At 40.6% G+C, this 22,290-nt stretch overlaps 1 protein-coding gene across 1 annotated transcript in view; it reads right to left on the bottom strand.

Annotated features, from left to right (window-relative positions):
• PRR3 (proline rich 3) overlaps positions 1 to 22,290 on the bottom strand; it is a 641,937-nt gene that overhangs the window by 338,549 nt on the left and 281,098 nt on the right. The window lies entirely within an intron of this gene.

Here is a 22,290-nt window from a genome sequence, read left to right as displayed (position 1 = left end):
AAACTATCATTAACAGTATTGTAAGTCACAAAATCTCAGTAAAAATAAATAAAATTTTCTCTGCTCTGTACTATGGGAAGGACTATGCAAACACATGTGTTGAACAACTTAGTGAAAATTACTAACACGTCCACATTTCTGAAATACTTATCTTTGCTAAAATGAACCACAACTTTTTACCTTGATAATTCTGGTGAAGGGGTCCTGATTGCCAGTCAAAGGTCACAGGATGTATATCCTTAGGTCCTGAACATTTTCTTTACAAAGTTGCTGACCTTGTTTTGCTTATTTTTTTTTTATGCCTTGTTATTTTTGGTACACTCTCGATACTCCCTATAGCACCGGGAGTGAACTTGATCAAGCTCCACACATCCAGCAGGGCATTCCCCCCCCCCCCCCGTCCCCCCCCTCCCCGAAGAGGGAGGCAAAGGCTGAGGTTTTGCTTTACACACCCATTTCGGCTTTCCCCCCACATGGGAAGAAGTAGGGGACTGGAGGTATTGCTTCATTATTTTGATAAGATAAAGTGCTATTGATATATTTATTCCTTAACTAATTGTGGAATGTACAACCCTATCACATGACTTTCTCTAGATTAAATGCTCTTTGGTCTGATACAAGTATGTCTATCCCTGCATTTTTTTTTTTTTAGTTTTAGTTTACTATAGGTTTATATCAATGTTTTCTACCCTTTTACTTTGAACCTTTTTTTTTTTTTTTTTTTTTTTTTGCTCATTCCAGGCAATGTTCAGGGGTTACTCCTGGCTCTGCATTCAGGAATAACTCCTGCTGCCATTTTTCTCTTTGAGGATTTAGGTCATTTTTTGCCTTTGTTTTTTTTGGGGGGGGACCACACCCGGTGATGCACAGGGGTTACTCCTGGCTATGTGCTCAGAAATTCACTCCTGGCTTGGGGGACCATATGAGATGCCAGGGGATCGAACCACGGTGCAAGGCAGACACCCTACCACTTGCACCTCTGCTCTGGTCCCGCCATTTATTTTTTTATAGTCAGTATTTATTTGTCAGTATTACTTGTAGAGCTGATTTAGATTCAACAAACACCTTCAATTGTTATTTGTCCAAAAAAAGATATTTATCACTACGTCAAATCTAATTGGTATCCTTGCATGGTACAGCAGTACTGGCTGAGGATTATTTTTATTCAATACTTCAAATAAATTATACCATACCTTTCCTATAGTTTTATTTGAGAAATCAGACATGAACTTACATTATTTCTCTTATGTTATAGGCCATTTTTCTTCCTTGACACTTTAAATCTCTCTTTGGTCCTTACTCTTTTGATTAAAATGTATCTTGGTATTTCTCTGTTTAAATTTATTTTACTTATCTTTCTGGGGTCTTTCTGATTTGTGCACAAGTCTCCTACAAAAGACTGGGATAAGCTCTTCCACCAGTTATTCAACATTTTTCTTCTGCTGGAATTCCTATAACTCCAGAGGTTGTTCCATTTATTGTTGTCCATTTAATATCTTATTTATTTTATCTTTTAAAGTATCTTTTGAGTTAACTCTTTTCTTGATTTTCTTTAATTAATATCTTTATTTAATTAATAAAATAAAACAATATATATTTAATTAATATAATTATTAAAAACATGTTTGTAGTTGGGTTTCAGTTATATAAAAGGACACCCTGCTTCACCAGTGCAATATTCCAACCACCAATGCCCCTATTTCCCTCTTCCCCACTCCCTGCCTGTATTGGAGACAGGCATTCTTTTTTTTTTTTTTAATTTATTCTCATGAGTCTGAATTAGGGTTGCACACCTAAACCAGACTGAGGGTGAAATATATATAGTCTGGCAGTTTTCTACCCTGTCTGGAGCCTGATGTCTGCCAGGACTGCCATTTTTATTGAATACAGACCACCCCCGTGTGGGACAGTAAACCCACCCAGGTTTATAAATAAGACAGTATCTGTTTTTGGATAAATCCAAGTTGTAAACAAATATACAAAGAAACCAGGGATGATCTTTGTTTTGGGTAAAATAAGGTGTAACCCAAAAACTGCCCCTTTTGTTAAAAAATTGTGGGTACATAAGTCATGTTCTATTGTTCTCTGTTAGAAGCAGAAACCCTAGATCAGAATTTACAAAAGTGGTTATTTTGCATAGGTACAGTAAAAGTTGGCTGTAATAGCATCAAAATTTAAACTGTATACATCATTCTTAAAAGAATCAGCTTTTTCCATATCTTTGTCTTATACATCTCACAATACTTTTTCATAGACTTCTCTAAACATAGCATTATAACTTTTCTGCAGATACACTTAATTAGAAAATTCTTAAATATTCTTACACTAAGCACTGTAATATAAGTCTAGAACATCTAATTCCTTTTCATAAGCTTTGTTAAAGAAAATCACAAGAACATTTCTTTATATTAATATATGTATATATATACACACAGTTTGAAAATAAGTTTGCTTATAATGAGCACTGCTAATAAGAGTCTATAGTATCCATCTACTTCTATGGACAAAGAGATTAGAACATTTTTACAGACCTAATTTAAGAATAAATTGCTACATAACATACACAATCAAAAATCATAGCAATTGGGAAATATTCATTAGGATAGCTGAGAACTTTTAAAACTCTAACAACATTATGTAGAATTGTGCAAACTACTATTAAAGCATTAAAGTTGGATACCAACAAGTGCCTCTAGGAGAGGAAAAATGGTAAGCAATGGCATCTGAGAGCTGCCCAAGAATCTCCACCTCTCTCCACTTCACTGCCTGCTTCTTACCTTCCTGAGGGGGCCTCTATCATCATAGGTTGTGGGGCATCTGAGTGAAGACTAGGGATGAATCTACAGAACCTATGTAGATTGAGGCATATCTGCTACCTTTCATTGGAATTCTGCCAGGTCTGGACACATTAGCAGTTTTTGGTCCCCTCTCTCTTTTCACAACATGAAACTCCACAGTCTCCCCATCTCCAAGGGAGTTTCTGTGAACAGAAACTGTGCATGAGTTTCTGTGCATAGAAACTTCCTGGGATTGTTTCTTTTAACAGCATCATTGTGGTCTTCTTGGCTCCCTGGGTCCTAGGTCACCGTTCGAGTACCAGCTGTAAAAATCAAGCCACGTACCTTATGCCCAAGCCCAGGTAAATGAGTCAGAATCAGGGTCGCACATGAAGTAATCCAAACCAGGCTGAGGGTGTAACACATGTAGACTGGCAGTCTTCTCCTTAGTATTGGAGACAGGCATTCTATTTCTCTCACTCACTACCATTCTCATGATAATGGTCAGTGTAGTTATTTCTCTAATTGAACTCACCACCCTTTGTGGTAACCTTCATACTGTGGGCTGGTACTTCCAACCATCATCTCTATTGTCTCTGGGTATTATTACAATGATGTCTTTAATTATTCTTAAATCTCATAAATGAGTGAGACTATTCTGTGCCTATCTCTCTTTCTGACTTATTTCATTCAGCATTAAGAGTTTCCATATTCATCATGTGTAAGAAAATTTATTACTTTATTTTTCCTGACAGTTACATAGTATTCCATTGTATATATGAACCACAGTGTATATGAACCACAGTGTCTTTAGCCACTCATCTGTTATTGACCATCTGGGTTTATTCCAGATTCTGGCTATTGTAAATAGTACTACAATGAATATAGGTGTGCAGAAGGCAATTTTGTATTGTGTTTTTGTGTTCCTAGGGTATATCCCTGAAGTAGTATAGCTGGATCATGTGGTAGCTCAATTTCCAGTTTTTTGAGGAATCTCCATATTGTTTTCCATAAAGGCTGGACTAGATAGCATTCTACTAGCAATGAATGAGAGTTCCTTTCTCCTCACATCCCTGCCAGCACTTATTGTTCTTATTCTTTGTGATGTGTGCCAGTCTCTGTGGTTTGATATGGTACCTTATTGTTGTTTTTATTTGCATCCCCCGAAGACTAGTGATGTAGAGCATTTATTTAATGTGCCTTTTGGCCCTTTTTATTTCTTCTTTGAGAAAGTGTCTGTACATTTTTTTCTCCCAATTTTTGATGGGATTATTTTTTTTGTTATATCTTAGATATTAGCTCCTTATCGATGGATATTGGGTGAGTAAATTCTCCCATTCTCTAGGTGGCTATTGTATCCTCATCACTATTTTCTTTGAGGTGCAGAAGCTTCTAAACTTCATATAGTCCCATATGTTTATCTCTTCTTCCACTGGTTTTGAGAATACTGTTTTCTCCTTGTAGATGTGCCTTTAGTCTCAGTGTCATGGAGCATTTTACCTATGTGTCTTCTACATACCTTATGGTTCAGGGTCTTATATCAAGGTCTTTAATCCATTTAAATTTGATCTTTGTGCATGATGTTAGATGAAGCTCCAAGTTCACTTTTGTGCATGTGGCTGACCAATTGTCCAAGCACCACTTGTTAAAGAGAGTTTCCTTGCTCCATTTTGCATTTCTTGTCCCTTTATCAAAGATTAGTTGATTGCATGTCCGGGGAACATTCTCTGAATACTCAAGTCTATTCCACTGATCTGAGGGAATGTCTTTATTCCAATACCATGACTTTTTATAAATATTGTTTTGTAGTACAATTTAAAATTGGGTAAAGTGGGGGCCGGAGAGATAGCATGGAGGTAAGGCATTTGCCCTTCATGCAGAAGGACGTTGTTCGAATCTCGGCATCCTGTGCCTTCTGGGGGCAATTTCTGAGCATAGAGCCATAGGGGTTACTATCCCTGCTGCTGGGTATGAGCCAAAAACAAACAAAAAAAATTGGGTAAAGTGATGCCTCTCATCTTTTTCCTAAGGGTTGCTTTAGCTATTCGTGGGTGTTTATTTTTTCAAATGAAATTTAGAAGAGTTTGATCCAGTTCTTTGAAGAATATCATGGATATCCTTAGAAGAATTGCATTAAATATGTACACTACTTTGGGGAGTATTGACATTTTAATGATATTAATCCCCCCAATCAATGAACAGGGTATGTGTCTCCATTTTCTTGTGTCTTCTTATTTCTTGAAGCAGTGTTTTGTACTTTTCTTTGTATAGGTTCTTAACCTCGTTAGTTAAGTTGACTTTAAGGTATTTTTTTATTATCTTTATTTAAACACCGTGATTACAAATATAATTGTACTTGTATTATTACAGTCATGTAAAGAACACCGCCCCTTCACCAGTGCAGGATTCCCACCACCAATATCCCAGATCTACCTACTCCCCACCCCACCCACACCTGTACTCGAAACAGGCTTTCTTTTCCCCTCATTCATTCACATTGTTATATTTTTCAGTGTAGTTATTTCTCTAACTGCACTTATCATTCTATGTGGTGAGCTTCATGTCATTAGCTGCACCTACATGGGAGGATGGGGGTAAGTAAGGGTTGGGACAGAGGCAGTAAAATATTAGAAATGAGCTTTGTAGGGCAGTATCAAGGTCCCAATACAAGATGGATATTATGGATATATAGAATATATGCACACAATAATATCAATATGAAAAAAAAAGAGAAAAAAATTTCCACTGACTGTCCCAATATAAACCAGTGCTAGAACAGCCTGCTCTCCTCACAGAGCACATTCCCATTAGTGTAGGGAGAGATAGGGGGACAGCCTGTTAACCCCTATAGAGTCCACCTAGACCAACGTCCAGGGAAAGACTAATGTCCAGGAGAGAAAAACCCTATACCTGGCAAGAGCTGGTCTCCAGAATCAAGGACGAAATTGGAAGCCAGATGTCTACCCGCCCTCCTCCCTATGCACCTCCCACCTGGAGTCTGGAGGGAGAGGGGAACCTGAGGACCACTATGAGTCCACCTGAACCCACTTCTGGCCATCTGAGCTGGTACCCAGGGAAGGCCAGGAGTCAGGGGAAAAAGACAAGGACGGCTGGGGGCCTGCCATGGCTCCCAGCACTCCCCAGGCTAGGGAGAAAAGCTCTGGTATGGGGATTCCCCAAACCCTATACCTGGCAAGAGCTGGTCTCCAGAATCAAAGAGAAAACCGGAAGCCAGATGTCTGCCTGCCCTCCTCCCCATGCACCTCCCCACTGGAGTACGGAGGGAGGGGGGACCCTGAGGACCACTAAGAGTCCACCTGAACCCACTTCTGGCCATCTGAGCTGGCACCCAGGAAAGGCCTGGAGTCAGGGGAAAAAGACAAGGACGGCTGCGGGCCTGCTATGCCTCCCAGCACTCCCCAGGCTAGGGAGAAAGGTTCTGGTATGAGGTCTCTCCAAACACCATACCTGGCAAGAGCTGGTCTCCAGAATCAAAGAGGAAACCAGAAGCCAGATATCTGCCTGCCCTCTCCCCATGCACCTTCCCCATGAAGTATGGAGGGAGGGGGGAACCTTAGGACCACTAAGAGTCCACCTGAACCCACTTCTGGCCATCTGAGCTGGCACCCAGGGAAGGCCAGGAGTCAGGGGAAAAAGACAAGGATGGCTGGGGTCCTGTCAAGCCTCCAAGCACTCCCCAGGATAGGGAGAAAGGTTCTGATATAGGGCCTCCCCAAACCCCATATCTGGCAAGAACTGGTCTCCAGAATCAAAGAGGAAACTGGAAACCAGATGTCTGCCTGCCCTCCTCCCCGTGCACATCCCCCCTGGAGTACGGAGGGATGGGGACCCTGAGGACCACTAAGAGTCCACCTGAACCCACTTCTGGCCATCTGAGCTGGCATCCATGAAGGCTTGGACTCAGGGGAAAAAGACAAGGACAGCTGGGGTCCTGTCAAGCCTCCAAGCACTCCCCAGGCTAGGGAGAAAGGTTCTGGTCTGGGGCTTCCCCAAACCCTATACCTGGCAAGAGCTGGTCTCCAGAATCAAAGAAGAAACCGGAAGCGAGATGTCTGCTTGCCCTCCTCCTCATGCACCTCCCCCTTGAGTACGGAGGGAGGGGGAACCTGAGGACCACTAAGAGTCCATCTGAACCCACTTCTGGCCATCTGGGCTGGCACCCAGGGAAGGCCAGGAGTCAGGGGAAAAAGAAAAGGATGGCTGGGGGCCTGCCAAGCCTCCCAGCACTCCCCAGGCTAGGAAAAAATGTTCTGGTATGGGGCCTCCCGAAACCACATACCTGGCAAGAGCTAGTCTCCAGAATCAAAGAGGAAACCAGAAGCCAGATGTCTGCCTGCCCTCCTCCCCACGCACCTCCCTCTTGAGTACGGAGGGATGGGGGAACCTGAGGACCACTAAGAGTCCACCTGAACCCACTTCTGGCCATCTGGGCTGGCACCCAGGGAAGGCCTGGAGTCAGGGGAAAAAGGCAAGGACAGCTGGGGGCCTGCCAAGCCTCCCAGCACTCCCCAGGCTAGGGAGAAAATTCTGGTATGAGGTCTCCCCAAACACCATACCTGGCAAGAGCTGGTCTCCAGAATCAAAGAGGAAACCAGAAGCCAGATGTCTGCCCGCACTCCTCTCCATGCACATCCTCCCCTGGAGTACGGAGGGAGGGGGGACCCTGAGGACCACTAAGAGTCCACCTGAACCCACTTCTGGGCATCTGAGCTGGCACCCATGGAAGGCCTGGAGTCAGAGAAAAAAGAGAAGGATGGCTGGGGGCCTCCCAGCACTCCCCAGGCTAGGAAGAAAAGCTCTGGTATGGAGCCTCCCCAAACCCCATACCTGGCAAGAGCTGGTCTCCAGAATCAAAGAGGAAACTGGAAGCCAGATGTCTGCCTGCCCTCCTCCCCATTCACCTCCCCCTGGAGTACGGAGGGAGGGTAACCTGAGGACCACTAAGAGTCCACCTGAACCCACTTCTGGCCATCTGGGCAGGCACCCAGGGAAGGCCTGGAGTCAGGGGGAAAAAGACAAGGACGGCTGGGGGCCTGTCAAGGCTCCCAGCACTCCTCAGGCTAGGAATAAGGGTCCCGGTAAGCTCAGTTTTTCTGATCTGTTAGTTCAGTGTGAAAATTTCTAATTTCAGTTGACAAAACTTCTTGATGCTTAATTTTGCTCCTGTCAAGTTTATCGATGCTTTTTTTTTTTTTGAGCTCCCTGAACATTTTCCATAATTCTACTCTAAACTTCTTGAGAGGATACCTATTTGTTTCCTACTTTTTTAGATTATTAGAGGAGCCATCTTGATTTCTGTAAATATGTGGGTGTACTGCAAAATTACTCCATTGGCAAGGCTGTAGATTGCTTTTTAAAATGTACAGAAATGGAATTCAGGGTTTACAAGATAAGCGCGGCTACAAAGCAAAGTGGAGCGGCCTCATTTTGGGTGTGGGTCCTGAAGAGGCTATAGTCCTTGGATGTAGGCAGGCTCAGCAGAGAAAACGTAGAGAGCGAGGGACTTTAAGGTATTTGAGTTTGTATAGCACTAATGTGAATGTGAATGCTTATTAATGTCCATTTCTTCTCTATCATTATTTGTGTATAAGGAAGCCATTGATTTTTTGAGTGTTAATTTTGCTATATGAATCTCATGTTTCTAGAAATTTTGGTAGAGCTTTTGGGGTTTTCTAAATATAGTATCATGTCATCTGCAAACAGTAAGAGCTTGACTTCTTCCTTTCCTATCTGAATGCCCTTGATATCTTTTTTTTTTTTTTACCTAATCACTATAGCAAGAACTTCCAGTACTATATTGAACAGGAGTGGTGAGAGGGTGCAGCCTTGTCTTACACCATAGTTTTGATAAAAGGCTTTTAGTTTATCTCCATTGAGAATAATATTTGCCATTGGCTTGTGGTAGGTGGCCTTGACTATACTGAGAAAAATTCCTTCCATTACCATCTTGTTGAGTTTTTTTTTTATCATAAGTGGGTGTTGGACCTTATTAAATGCTTTCTATGCATCTATCGATAAGATCATACAATTTTTATTTTTCCTTTTGTTGAAATGGTGTATTGGGTTGATTAATTTAAGCATGTTAAACCATCCTTGCATTCCTGGAGTGATACCTACTTAGCTATGGTGTATGACTTTCTTGATGAGGTGTTGAACTTTATTTGCAAGGATTTTGTTGAGGAGCTCTGTTTCCGTGTTAATCAGGGATATTGGTCTGTAGTTTTCTTTTTTTGAAGCATCTCTGTCAGGTTTTGGTATCAAGGTGATGTTAGCTTTATAAAAACTATTTAGGAGTGTCTGTTTTTATCAATTTCCTGGAAGAACCTGGAGAGTATTGGTAGTAGGTCCTCTTGAAAGGGTTGAAGGAATTCATTAATGAATCCATCTGGGCCTGGAATTTGTTTTTGGGAAGACTTTTGATTACCATTTTAATTTATTTTATAGTGATGGGTCTGTTTAGATATGCTAGATCATTTTGTTTTAAGCATGGAAGATTACAAGAGCCCAAGAATGTATCCATTTCTTTCAGGTTCTCATGTTTCATGGCATAAAGTTTCTCAAAGTAGTCTCTGGTTACTCTTTGAATCTCTGTATTATCTGTAGTGATCTCCCCCTTTTCATTTATTTTTTAATATCTTTCATTAAACACCTTGATTACAAATATGATTGTAGTTGAGTTTCAGTCATGTAAAAAACACCCCCCCCTTCACCAGTGCAACGCTCTCATCATCAATGTCCCAAATCTCCCTTCTCCCCACCCCACACCCACCTGCACTCGAGACAGGCTTTCTATTTATCTAATTCATTCACATTGTTATACTTCTCATTGTAGTTATTTCTCTAACTGTAGTAATCACTCTTTTTGGTGGGCTTCATGTTGTGAGCTGGACCTTCCAGCACTCCTCTCTTTTGTCTCTGGGAATTATTGTAAGAATATCTTTTATTTTTCTTAAAATCCATAGATGAGTGAGACTATTCTGCATCTATTTCTCTCCCTCTGACTTATTTCACCCAGCATAATAGATTCTATGTACATCTATGTATAGAAAGATTTCATGACTTCATTTCTCCTGACGGCTGCGTAATATTCCATTGTGTATATGTACCACAGTTTCTTTAGGCATTCATCTGTTGAAGGGCATCTTATTGTTTCCAGAGTCTGGCTACTGTAAATAGCGCTGCAATGAATATAGGTGTGAAGAAGAGATGTGTTGTATTTTTGTATTCCTAGGGCATATCCCTAGGAGTGGTATAGCTGGATCATGTGGGAGCTCAATTTCCAGTTTTTGGAGGAATCTCCATATTGCTTTCCATAAAGGCTGGGCTAGTTGGCATTCTTACCAGCAGTGAAAGACAGTTCCTTTCTCTCCACATCCCCGCCAAAACTGCTTGTTCTTATTCTTTGTGATGTGTGCCAATCTCTGTGGAATGAGATGGTACCTCATAGTTGTTTTGATTTGTATCTCTCTGATGATTTGTGATGTGGAGCATTTTTTCATGTGTCTTTTGGTCATTTGCATTTCTTCTTGTCAAAGTGTCTATTCATTTATTCTCCCCGTTTGTTGATGGGATTAGATTTTTTTTTCTTGTAAAGTTCTGTCAGAGCCTTGTATATTTTGGATATTAACCCCTTATTTAATGGGTATTGGGTGAATAGTTTCCCCCATTCAGTGGGTGGCTCTTGTATCCTGGGCACTATTTCCTTTGAGGTGCAGAAGCATCTCAGCTTAATATATTCCCATCTGTTTATTTCTGCTTCCACTTGTTTGGAGAGTGCTGTTTCCTTCTTAAAGATGCCTTTAGTCTCAATGTCATGTAGTGTTTTACCTATGTGTTGTTCTATATACCTTATGGTTTCAGGTCTGATATCAAGATCTTTAATTCATTTGGACTTGACCTTTGTGCATGGTGTTAACTGGGGGTCTGAGTTTGCTTTTCTGCAAGTGGCTAACCAGTTGTGCCAACACCACTTGTTGAAAAGACTTTCCTTTCTCCATTTAGGATTTCTTCCTCCTTTATCAAAAACTAGGTGGTTGTAAGTCTGGGGAACATTCTCTGAGTACTCAAGCCTATTCCACTGATCTGAGGGTCTCTCTTTATTCCAATACCATGCTGTTTTGATAACTATTGCTTTGTAGTACAGTTTAAAATTGGGGGAAAGTAATGCCTTCCATATTCCTTTCCCCAAGGAGTGCTTTATCTATTCGAGGGTTTTTATTGTTCCAAATGAATTTCAGAAGTGTTCAATCCACTTCTTTGAAGAATGTCATGGGTATCTTAAAAAATCGCATTAAATCTGTATAATGCTTTGGGGAGTATTGCCATTTTAATTATGGTAATCCTGCCAATCCATGAGCAGGGTATGTGTTTTCATTTCCGCATGTCCTCTCTTATTTCTTGGAGCAGGGTTTTATAGTTTTCTTTGTGTAGGTCCTTCACATCTTTAGTCAGGTTGACTCCAAGATATTTGAGTTTGTGTGGCACTAATGTGAATGGGGTTGTTTTCTTTTTTTTTTTTTTGGGGGGGGGTTGTTTTCTTAATGTTAATTTCTTTCCTATTATTATTGGAGTATAAAAGGCCCATTGATTTTTGTGTGTTAATTTTGTAGCCTGCCACATTGCTATCTGAATCTATTGTTTCTAGAAGCTTTTCTAATCTAATTTATTAAGTTTTTCTCTCTTCAATTCTTTGTGAGTTTTGCTAGTTGTTTATTAGTCTTGTTTGTTTTTTCAAAGAACCAACGTTTGCTTTCATTGATCTGTCATATTGATTTTTGTATTTCTACTTTGTTAATTTCTGATCTAAGCTTTGTTATTTTCTTCTGCCCATCTATATTTGATTCATTTTGTTTATAATTTTTTATTTTTAGGTTGTGTTTAAGCTGTTTATGTAGGCCCCTTCTTACCTCCTGATGTGTGCTTGCAAAGTTATAAATTTTCCACTTAGTACCATTTTTGCTGTGTTCTACAAATTCTGATAATTTGTGTTTTTATTTGCATTTTTTCAGGAATCTCTTGATTTCCTATTTTATTTCATCTCTGACCCACTGGTTGTTCAGTAGTGAGGTGTTAACTTCCAGGTTTTAAAGTTTTTATTGTGTTCCTTTGTAGTTCGCTTCTAATTTTATATAAAATCTTTTGATTTTATGGAGTTTTGTTTTATGGCCAGCATGTGGTCTATCCTGGAGAATGACCCATGTGCATTGGAGAAGGTGTATCCAGTTTTCTGAGGCTGGAGTGCCCTATACATGCCTAATAGTCCACTTTATTCCAGTTTTCTTTTCAGAGCTAGTATATTCTTGTTGGGTTTTAGCCTGGTTGACCTATCAAGGGGTGATAGGGTGGTGTTGAAGTCTCCCACTATTATTGTGTTACTATTAATTTCTTCTTTCAGATTTGTCAACAACTGTATAAATATTTTGATGGTCCATCATTGAATGTGTATATGTTTAGGAGTGAGATTTCTTCCTATTGTACATACCCCTTGATTATTACAAAATGTTCATCCTTGTCCTTTATAACTTTTTGAGTTTAAACGTTGTGTCATATGATATTAATATGGTCACTCCAGCTTTTCAAATCATTTGTTTGCTTGGATTATTGTTCACCAACCATTGATTTTGAGTCTGTTTGTTCTGACTATTCAAATGTATTTTTGTATAGGCAGCTGAATGTTGGATTTAGTTTTTGATTCATTTTGCCAATCAGTATCTCTTAACTGGCACATTTAGTCTATAATGTTGAGAGATAATTGTCATGGGATTTAGTGTCACCTTTATGTAGGAGTTTGATGTGTCTTCTCTTCTATCCTGTCTTAAAGTAGACCTTTTAATTTTTCTCTTTTTTTCTTTTTTTGGGGGGTGTCACACATGGCAGCGCTCAGGGGTTACCCTGGCTTTATGCTCAGAAATCACTCCTGGTAGGCTTTGGGGACCATATGGGATGCCAGTATTCGAACCACCATCCTTCTGCATGCAGGGCAAATGCCTTATCTCCAGGCTATCTCTCTGGCCCCTACTTTTTCTTCTAATGCTGTGGGGTTTTTTGTTTGTTTGTTTTTTTGTTTTTGGGCCACACCTGGAGGTGCTCCAGGGTTAGTCTTGGCTGTCTGCTTAGAAATAGCTCCTGGCAGGCACGGGGGACCATATGAGACACCAGGATTCGAACCAACCACCTTTAGTCCTGGATCGGCTGCTTGCCAGGCAAACACCGCTGTGCTATCTCTCTGGGCCCAATAATGCTGTTTTTAGAGTCTGTAAAGTTTATCCATGAAGCTATGTTTACATCCTTTAAACCTGAAAGTGACTCTGGCTTGGTGGAATGTTCTAGGCTAAGCATTCATTTTATTGCATTTTGTCACCATATACTATCACTGCATTCTGGGCTTGAGGGTTTCTTGTGATAGTTCTGCTATAAATCTTAAGGATATTCCTTTGAATGTAATTTCCCTTTCTGATATAGCTGCTTTTAGTATATTATTTTATTGATGAGATTTATCATTGCAATTAGGATGTGTCTTGCATGCTTTTCTTCAGGTCTCTTTTAGCTGGCACTCTTTGGACATGCAAGATTTTATTGCATGCAATCTTTAGCTCTGGGAGTTTCTCTGCAATGATGTCCTTGACTGTTGATTCTACCTGGGTATTTTCTTCCTGGGTCTCTGGGACTCCAGTGATTCTTATGTTGTTTCTGCTGAGTTTGTAGCAAAGACTTCTATTTTTATCTGTTCACATTCTGTGATGATTTATCCATTTTCTGATCATTTACTTTAGGTCTCTGTTCCATTCTCTTTTGTTATATATAGTTGTTATATATCTCATCTTCCTGATCACTGATTCAGTCCTCAGCTGCTGTTACTCTGTTGGATGGGCTTTCTAGTGAAGTTTTCATTTTACCTACCACATTTTTTAGTTCTGTTATTTCAGTTTGGAGCTTTTTTTCTTTTAGTTTGAAGCTTTTTAAATTATTATTTTCATATTCTCTTAATTCTTATGTGTGGTCTGTTCAGCTCGATCAATGCTTTCTTTGAGTTCTATGAAAATCCTCCATATTTCTTCTCTAAACTCCTTATCTGAGAGGATAAATAGGTGTTTGGCACTTTTGGTATCATCAGAGCTGCCATCTTCATTCTCTATTCATGATGTTGGCCCTCGTTGTTTCCCCAATGTCATGTCTGTAGTGTGATATTTTCTGCGTGTTGTGCTAGGTTTCATTGACTAGGAGATATGTGTGGCTGCTTGAAAGGTGGTAAGCTGCAATCAGGCTCTATTCTTCTTGGGAGGTTCCAGCTCACCTCTCATCACTTTCTCAGACCCTTCTATTTACTCTTTTCTTTACAATGACCTGTGTCTTTCTATCCTCTCATATCTATGCAGCCTCCTTATCTCATACCTCCTTCAATTCCATTTGATGTAATGTTTAATTTTTTCCATCCATCTTTCTTTGAGTTTATTGATACTTTCTTATAGTGATTTTTTTCAATGCAATAATTGTTTAAAGAACTGCTACTCTGAAGTATTCTTAGGCTGCATCAAATATTTTGATGTACTTAAGGACTTTGGTGGACTTCTTTCCTCAGACATGAAGTAGCTAAATTACTTCAATTTTTTTCATTATCTTAATTGATTATAAGGGTTAAACTCTTGTTCCAACTGGTCTCTGTAGTGATCTAGTGCTCCCATTCACAATATCAGGCTAGTGCTTATGTCTACTAATTTCTGGTAGCCACTTCTGTGCCTCATGAGGTTTCATGGTAGAACTGGTGGGTGGTGCAGCTAGGTTCCAAACTCCAATGAGATTGAGGTTGGGGATTATCAGCTGCCAAATATATAGTAAGAACTATTTAGCTCCTAGCTGAGGTGAAATCTGGTAAAAGCAAGGTACCTATCAGGTACTGTGACCAAAGCATAATTGTGTGTGGAGTGTCATATCAGAGAGTTCAGCTGGTGGTGCAGCTGATGTATGTGTATATGAGTGGAGGTGGGTTGGGGAAGGGACACAAGAGAAACTCAGACCAGTATCCATGTCTGAGTGTAAAGGACTTCTTTGAAATAGTTTGAGCATTGTGAAGATATCATCTAATTTCATTTATTTTTATTTCTTTTCAGTGTGAGACAGCTGTTCCACATGGACCCAAGTGATGAAGAATTTGTTCACATTCCCTACTGTGTTGCTCTTTTTATAGAGGAGTTTGAATATATCTATTTTTCTATTATGTAACATGAAAAGTTGGAGAGGCTTATTCACTCTAGCCTACCAGTATTTTCTTTCAACACTCTGAAAGTCAGAGTGGATTACTGAGGAAATGAAAAATTTCAATTTGCTAAGTTGTATGAAACAGAGCTGTGAATCAGTGATACTTTGTCCCTACATTTCCCTCATCAAATCTAGCTAGGTGTGGCTTATACCTATTTCACCATCATGTACTAGGGATGTAGGAGCAGTTACCTTGTCTTTACCTCATAGTCCCTTAGTCCAGAAGGCACTGCATTACATAAAATTCTCAAATACAGGCATTATTTCAAGAATCCTCATCTGTACTCACATGATTTAGATGTGTACTCTGGTGTTTCTAATGGAAAGAGACTTAGAGGATCACAGGAAAGGGAGTTTATTTTGTATGCATCGAGAGAAATACAAACAACTTGTGACCACGAAGAGTGGTAGTTTTGCAAAATCTTCAAATTCTTTTACACCAGAGATAGAGATAATTTCTGTCCTTGAGAATATAGTGCATTTATTGCTCAGGCTTCATGAACAGAATAAGCCAACTGAAATGTGTGCAGCTACCAGAATAAATCTGACAAGCCACTGTGGTTCCTGCCTGGTCTACTTTCCTAGTTACCATCGCACCAGGCGACACCAACATAGCAAGAACCTGAACTTATTTCCAACAATCCATGGATGAGTTTTGAAGCAGATTTTTTTCTGTTCTGAGATGCTCGGAATTGAAACCAGAGTGAGCTCTCTGGCTTGTTCAACCATAGAGCGAAAAGTAATAATTTCTGCTACCTTATCTTACCTTTCTGCTATTTGGCAATAATTTGTTCCAATATAGTAAATAATAAATACATGGGGCAGAGATAATTTAATCCATGGTTCATTTCTACATAAAAACAATGAAAAAAGAAATAAAAATAATGTTCAAAAAGACTTTCAAATAATTTTGTTTTTTTCTCTTTTTTTAAAATATATATTTTTAGATTTTTTTTTTTTGGTTTTTGGTTTTTGGATTACACCCGGCAGTGTTAAGTGGTTACTCCTGGCTCTATGTTCAGAAATTGCTCCTGGCAGGCTTGGGGGACCATATGGGATGCTGGGATTTGAATCACTAACCTTCTACATGAAAGGCAAATGCCTTACCTCCATGCTATCTCTCCGTCCCTTACAATTCTTATTTAATAAAATTTTTTTGGGCCACACCCGGCGTTGCTCAGGGGTAACTCCTGGCTGTCTGCTCAGAAATAGCTCCTGGCAGGCACGGGGGACCATATGGGACACCGGGATTCGAACCAACCACCTTTGGTCCTGGATCAGCTGCTTGCAAGGCAAACACCGCTGTGCTATCTCTCAGGGCCCTTAATAAAATATTTTAAGAAATTGTTCACAGGGAGTTTCTGCCAGCATGAGGTTTGGCAGGCCTCTGCCATGCCAAAGGCCTTTTTAACCAGGCCTAGGAAGGGTGCAGGACTTGGGTCACCCCAGCACCCTGCTACTTCCTCCGGAACTCCAGGGCTTCCCCTGGGCCATGTGCCTGGGCAAGCCAGCGAGGTGGTTCCCTTGGAGGAGCTTAAAGGTTACCCTAGGCTTTCCCCATTTACCACCCGGCTCCAGAGGGAAGGTTAGGGTGGGGGTTTTGACCTTTAGGCCTTCCAGCTCTTGAAGGATTTCTTTCATTCCTGGGAACCGGGAGTTTGTGCCAGCATGGGGGAATGGCAGCAGAAGAGATTCTGGCTTCAGGAAGTCCCAGGCAAGTTTCCTTACTAAACTTCGCCATTGTGAAACTACGTGGGGGCTAGTGTGGAACATATACACAAATATTTGGATATCATTGTGTTTAATCTGTTTGTCATATTCAGAACACTGTCCAGAAGCTCATTTTATTCCTTTATTCCCACACTCTCACCTATTATTACCCCACATTTAACCATTTTATTTGTACTAATAATTTTTGTTTTGGCCAAGGTGGATTGCATATCTTTTACAGTAATGTTTTGGGGGGAGTCTGAAGCTTCAGCAGGCAATATGGGAATGACATGGCTACACGTTGTAGACTTTTTGGCCAAGCTTAGGGGAAGATGCAGCCTCAGGCTGCCCCAAAAGCCTTCCCTCCATTTCCTCCTGGTCCCCAGCGTTACCCCTGGCTCAGGGTCTCAGCAAGTGGGTTCCAGCAAAGAGCAATTTAAAGGAGACCCCAGGCTTCCCTGTTTCTGCAGGGGGTGGGGAGGGGACTGATGAACTTCTGGCTTCCAGCAATTAAGAAGCAAATGCCTCTCGGGGAGTCGGAAACTTTAGCAGGCAATATGGGGACAATATGGCCCCATGCGGTAGGCTTTTTGGCCAAGGTAAGGGAAAGATGCAGCCTCGGCTGCCCCCCACAGCCTTCTCTCTCCTTCCTCTAGGTCCCCAGGGTTACCCCTGACCACCTGCTCAGGGTCCCAGCAAGTGGGTTCTGGCGAGGAACAGATTAATGAAGACCCCTGGTTTACCCGTTCCTGCAGGGAGCGGAGAGGGGACTGGTGAACTTCTGGTTTCCAGCAATTAAGAATCAAACGCCTCTTGGGGAATTGGAAACTTCAACAGGAAACACAGGGATAATATGGCTTCATGCGCTCTTCGCTTGGCAAAATCACAGACCAAAGTGGTGTCTCAGAAACAACACCCTCCCTTTGGACTATTTCTAAAACATAAAAGGGACACGTGTATCTCCTTGTATATCTCTGATGTATTCCCTTAACATCTATAACTCTTTTTGAATATCCTCATATAGTGACAATTTTGTTCACTGGTTTTGTTATTTGATTTTTCATTTTGTTTGTTTGCTTTTCCCCCTACAAGATCTATTTTATAAGCAAAACTGGTAGAAGAGTATCTCTGTATAGAATGCATGTTTGAACCAAGTGATGGGGAATGTTGGACTTTATTTGTTGGCCCCCAGATGTACCAACAATATTTTGTGGCATTGTTTCTATTTTGCATAGGCATATTAAAATGGAAAAATAATACATATGCAAACAAGTTCTTATCTAATAGAGATGGGAACACAAATTTGGTAATGCAGTTAGGCCTTATACCCTGAACATTGGTATAATAATTTGGCTTAGGCCTCAGAAGAATGGGAATCACCAATACACACCTGAACAATGAATACCATCTATGTAAACAACCATAATTGTCTATAACATTACCAGGATCCAAACCTCTACCAGGGAAGACCTACTGTTGCTCTGGCATTGACTTACTCCAAAGAGTGCTCTCAACACCCAAACGACTCAGCAACAGCCTGCTTGCAGGGCAGATCACTCCATGGTGTGCTGAAACTAGAGGATGCTCCACATCAGCCTGACATCAATGAAAGAAATGCATAGAATCCAGAATCTTTAAATATAGGAACCTGATACCAACAACAGCTAAAGTGTGAAAAAGTTTCACTGGGACCACGAAGAATGACTCGGGTTAGACAGACTGGTATGCCTGAAGTCCAGAGTTGGTGTTATGCCAATAAACCTCGGGGATTCTTTTAATCAGGCCAAGGATTTTTTCCCCATTTTCCCCATATTTTTTCTGGGCCTATGCAAACAATGGTGACTGCCACTGTCACAGCTTTACTTTATTTTTTCTTTAACATTTATTTAAGAAAAAAAAAACAAACAACTTACTGAACTTAAAAACAAATAACTGTAGTAGAGTTCCTGTCTCGAATACAGGCAGTGGATGGGAGGGGGGGATTGGGAGGAGGAGATGTTGCACTGGTGAAGGGGGGTGTTTTGTTTGTGACTTTAACCCAACTATAATCTTGTTACTTAAATAAAAAATATATTTATAAAATAAAAAAAAATAAATGAATAAATGCAAAATTAAAAAAAAAAGAAAAACTGTTCACATGGAACCCTTCTCCACTTCAACCTTCAAAGTTGCCATTTGAATATTTGCTACTACCACCAAGATCTGCACCTGCAACTACCCAGGCCCCCATCCTACGCTTCAAGGCTCACCGCATTGGCCCTGCTACTTGTCATGTAGCATCCATGGGGGATCGAGAGGCTGGGGGACCAGACACCCCCGGGTTACTCCCATCCCCCTCTCATGAATCACTGACTGCCAGGGATGGCTGGGTATGGGTCCAACTCTCCAGCGCCATCCATTTTCAGGGCTAGTTGATTCGGCAGGTGAGTTATTACACACTCCTTAGTGGATTCAGACTTCCATGGCCATTGACCTGTTGTCTATATCAACCAACACATTTTCTGGGGTCTAATGAGCTTCGGCATTGGGCGCCTTAACCCGACATTTGGTTCATCCCACAATGCCAGTTCTGCTTACCAAAAGTGGCCCACTAGGCACATGCATTCCATGCCCAGCTCCATGCCAGTGAGCAGGGCTTCTCACCCATTTAAAGTTTGAGAATAGGTTGAGATCGTTTTGTCCCCAACACCTCTAATCATTCAGTTTACCGAATAAAACTGCGTGGTAATCATGCGAGAGAGCCAGCTATCCTGAGGGAAACTTTGGAGGGAACCAGCTACTACATGGTTCCATTGATTAGTCTTTAGCCCCTATACCCAGGTGGGACAACTGATTTGCACATCAGGACTGCTACGGACCTCCACCAGAGTTTCCTCTGGCTTTGTCCTACCAAGGCATAGTTACCATCTTTCAGGTCTTAACCCGGTGCTGCGGGTGAGATGGAATGGTGGTGCTACCTCGGCGGACTGGAGAAGCCTTGGTATCCCACCTCGGCCTGGTCCTGACCGCCAGCTCCCTGAAAGGAAGAGGCAGGTGGCAGAGAGGGAAGAGACCAGGGAGCAGATGGGACCCTCACCTTCATTGCACCACGGTGGCTTTAGGGCAAGGGTCTCAAACTCAATTTACCTTGGGGGCCACAGGAGGCAAAGTTGGGGTGAGGCAGGGCTGCATAAGGGATTTTGCTAACTGAATATTCGCAATAAAAATTGCAGTAGTAAGAAAAAAGTCGCAAAAAATTGCATTAAACATTTGCATATGCTGAACAGAACTGCTCTGGGTATGCAAATGTTTAATGCGATTTTTTTCTTACTAATGCATATTTATTGTGATTATTTGGTAAGCAAATAATCGCAAAAACTGCGATATTTGAAGGCTGGCTGCAGGCCACAAAATGTTGTATGGAGGGCTGCAAACAGCCTGCGGGCTGCGAGTTTGAGACCCCTGCTTTAGGGTGAGCTCCTGACTCGCGCATGTGTTAGACTCCTTGGTCCTTGTTTCAAATAACAATTTGTATTGTGTCCAGCTATACCACTCCTAGGGATATAGCCTAGGAACACAAAAATACAATACAAAAATCCCTGCCTCACACCTATATTCATTGCAGCACTATTTACCATAGTAACACTCTGGAAACAACCAAGTTGCCCTTTAATAGATGAATGGCTAAAGAAACTGTGGTACGTATACACAATGGAATATTATGCAGCCATCAGGAGAGATGAAGTCATAAAATTTTTCTATAAATGGATGTACATGGAATCTATTATGCTGAGAGAAATAAGTCAGAGGGAGAGAGATAGACACAGAATAGTCTCACACATCAATGGGTTTTAAGAAAAATAAGAGACATTTTTGCAGTAATTCTCAAAGAATTACAAAGAGAGGAGGACTGGAAGGTCCAGCTCATGACATGAAGCTCACTACAAAGAGTGGTGAGTGCAGTTAGAGAAATAACTACACTGATAACTATCATAACCATGTGAATGAATGAGGGAAGTAGAGATCCTGTGTAGAGTACAGGTGAGGGTGGGGTGGGGAGAAGGGAGATCTGGGATATTAGTTGCACCAGTGAAGGGGGGTGTTCTTTACATGACTGAAACCCAACTACAATCATATTTGTAATCAATGTGTTTAAAAATATTAATAAAAATAATTTGTATTTACCTAAATTTTTCTGCAAAATAGTCTTTTATGTTAATATCTTAATACTACCCCTTTTTTGTTGTGTAATATAATTATATATATTTAGTTATTTAAATAGTAATCAACATTAAAACAGCATGGTTTTGAAATAAAGAAAGACCCTCAGATCAATGGAATAGACTAGAGCAGTGGTGGGCAACCTTTTTTTTTTTTTTTTTTTTTTTTACAAATAAGCCAAATCTCCCCAAAACCATGATTGAAATTTATTTTGAGAGCCACATTTTTAAAACCGAAAATACATAGGATGGTACACTGTTTTTAGTTTCAACACGTTTTTATTGAGAATATTCTGCATGCAAATATCCACATAGGTCGGGAGGATACAAATAACACAACTAATAAAACAAAAACTTTAGAACAATATTATTTATTGATAACATTAAATTTCATAAAATTTGCCTTACAATGTAGAGAAAATTACATCCTGACAATGACCGACAGAGTCACAAACACTAAGGTGAACATTGGCCTTGCTTCTGATCAGAGGCTGCACACAGGGTGCACACTGACAGAGGCTAAGAGCAGAGGCCTGACTCCTGGAGCAGCCACCCAACACACAGAAGAGCCGCATTAAAAAGTGTAAAGAGCCGCATGTGGCTCGCGAGCCACAGCTTGCCAACCACTGGACTAGAGTATTCAGAGAATGCTCCCCAGATATACAATCAATTAATATTTGATAAAGGGGCAAGCAATCCAAAATGAAGCAAGGAAATCCTCTTCAACAAGTGGTGTTGGAACAACTGGTCAGCCACTTGCAAAAAAAATGAACTCAAGCTAACACCATGCACCAAGGTCAAATCTAAATGGATTAAAGATCTTGATATCAGACCTGAAACCATAAGTTATATAGAACAACACATAGGTAAAACACTCCAGGACATTAAAACTAAAGGCATCTTCAAGGAAGAAACAGCACGCTCGAACCAAGTCAAAGCAGAGATAAACAAATGGGACTATATTAAGCTGAGAAGTTTCTGTACCTCAAAGGAAATAATGCTTAGGATACAAAAGCCACCCTTAGAATGGGAGAAGCTATTCACCCAATACTTATCAGATAATGGGCTAATATCTAAGATATACAAGGTACTGACAGAACTTAACTGCTTTTGCTGTGTTCCATAGATTCTGATAGTTTGTGTCTTCATTGTCATTTGTTTCCAGGAAAGTTTTGATTTCCTCTTTTATTTCATCTAGGACACACTGGCTGTTCAGTGTTGAACCTTTATCACCTCTCTGATCTTATCTGTTTCTTTCTATCAGCATTTGTATGTGTATGTGTTTGTATACGCAGATGTGTATCATACTATCTCTGAACTACAGAAAA

This window comes from Suncus etruscus, chromosome 18 (assembly GCF_024139225.1).
Source record: "Suncus etruscus isolate mSunEtr1 chromosome 18, mSunEtr1.pri.cur, whole genome shotgun sequence".
NCBI classification, from domain to species: domain Eukaryota; kingdom Metazoa; phylum Chordata; class Mammalia; order Eulipotyphla; family Soricidae; genus Suncus; species Suncus etruscus.
Note: the sequence above shows the minus strand (reverse complement) of the source record. Positions and strands in the feature narration are given on the sequence as shown.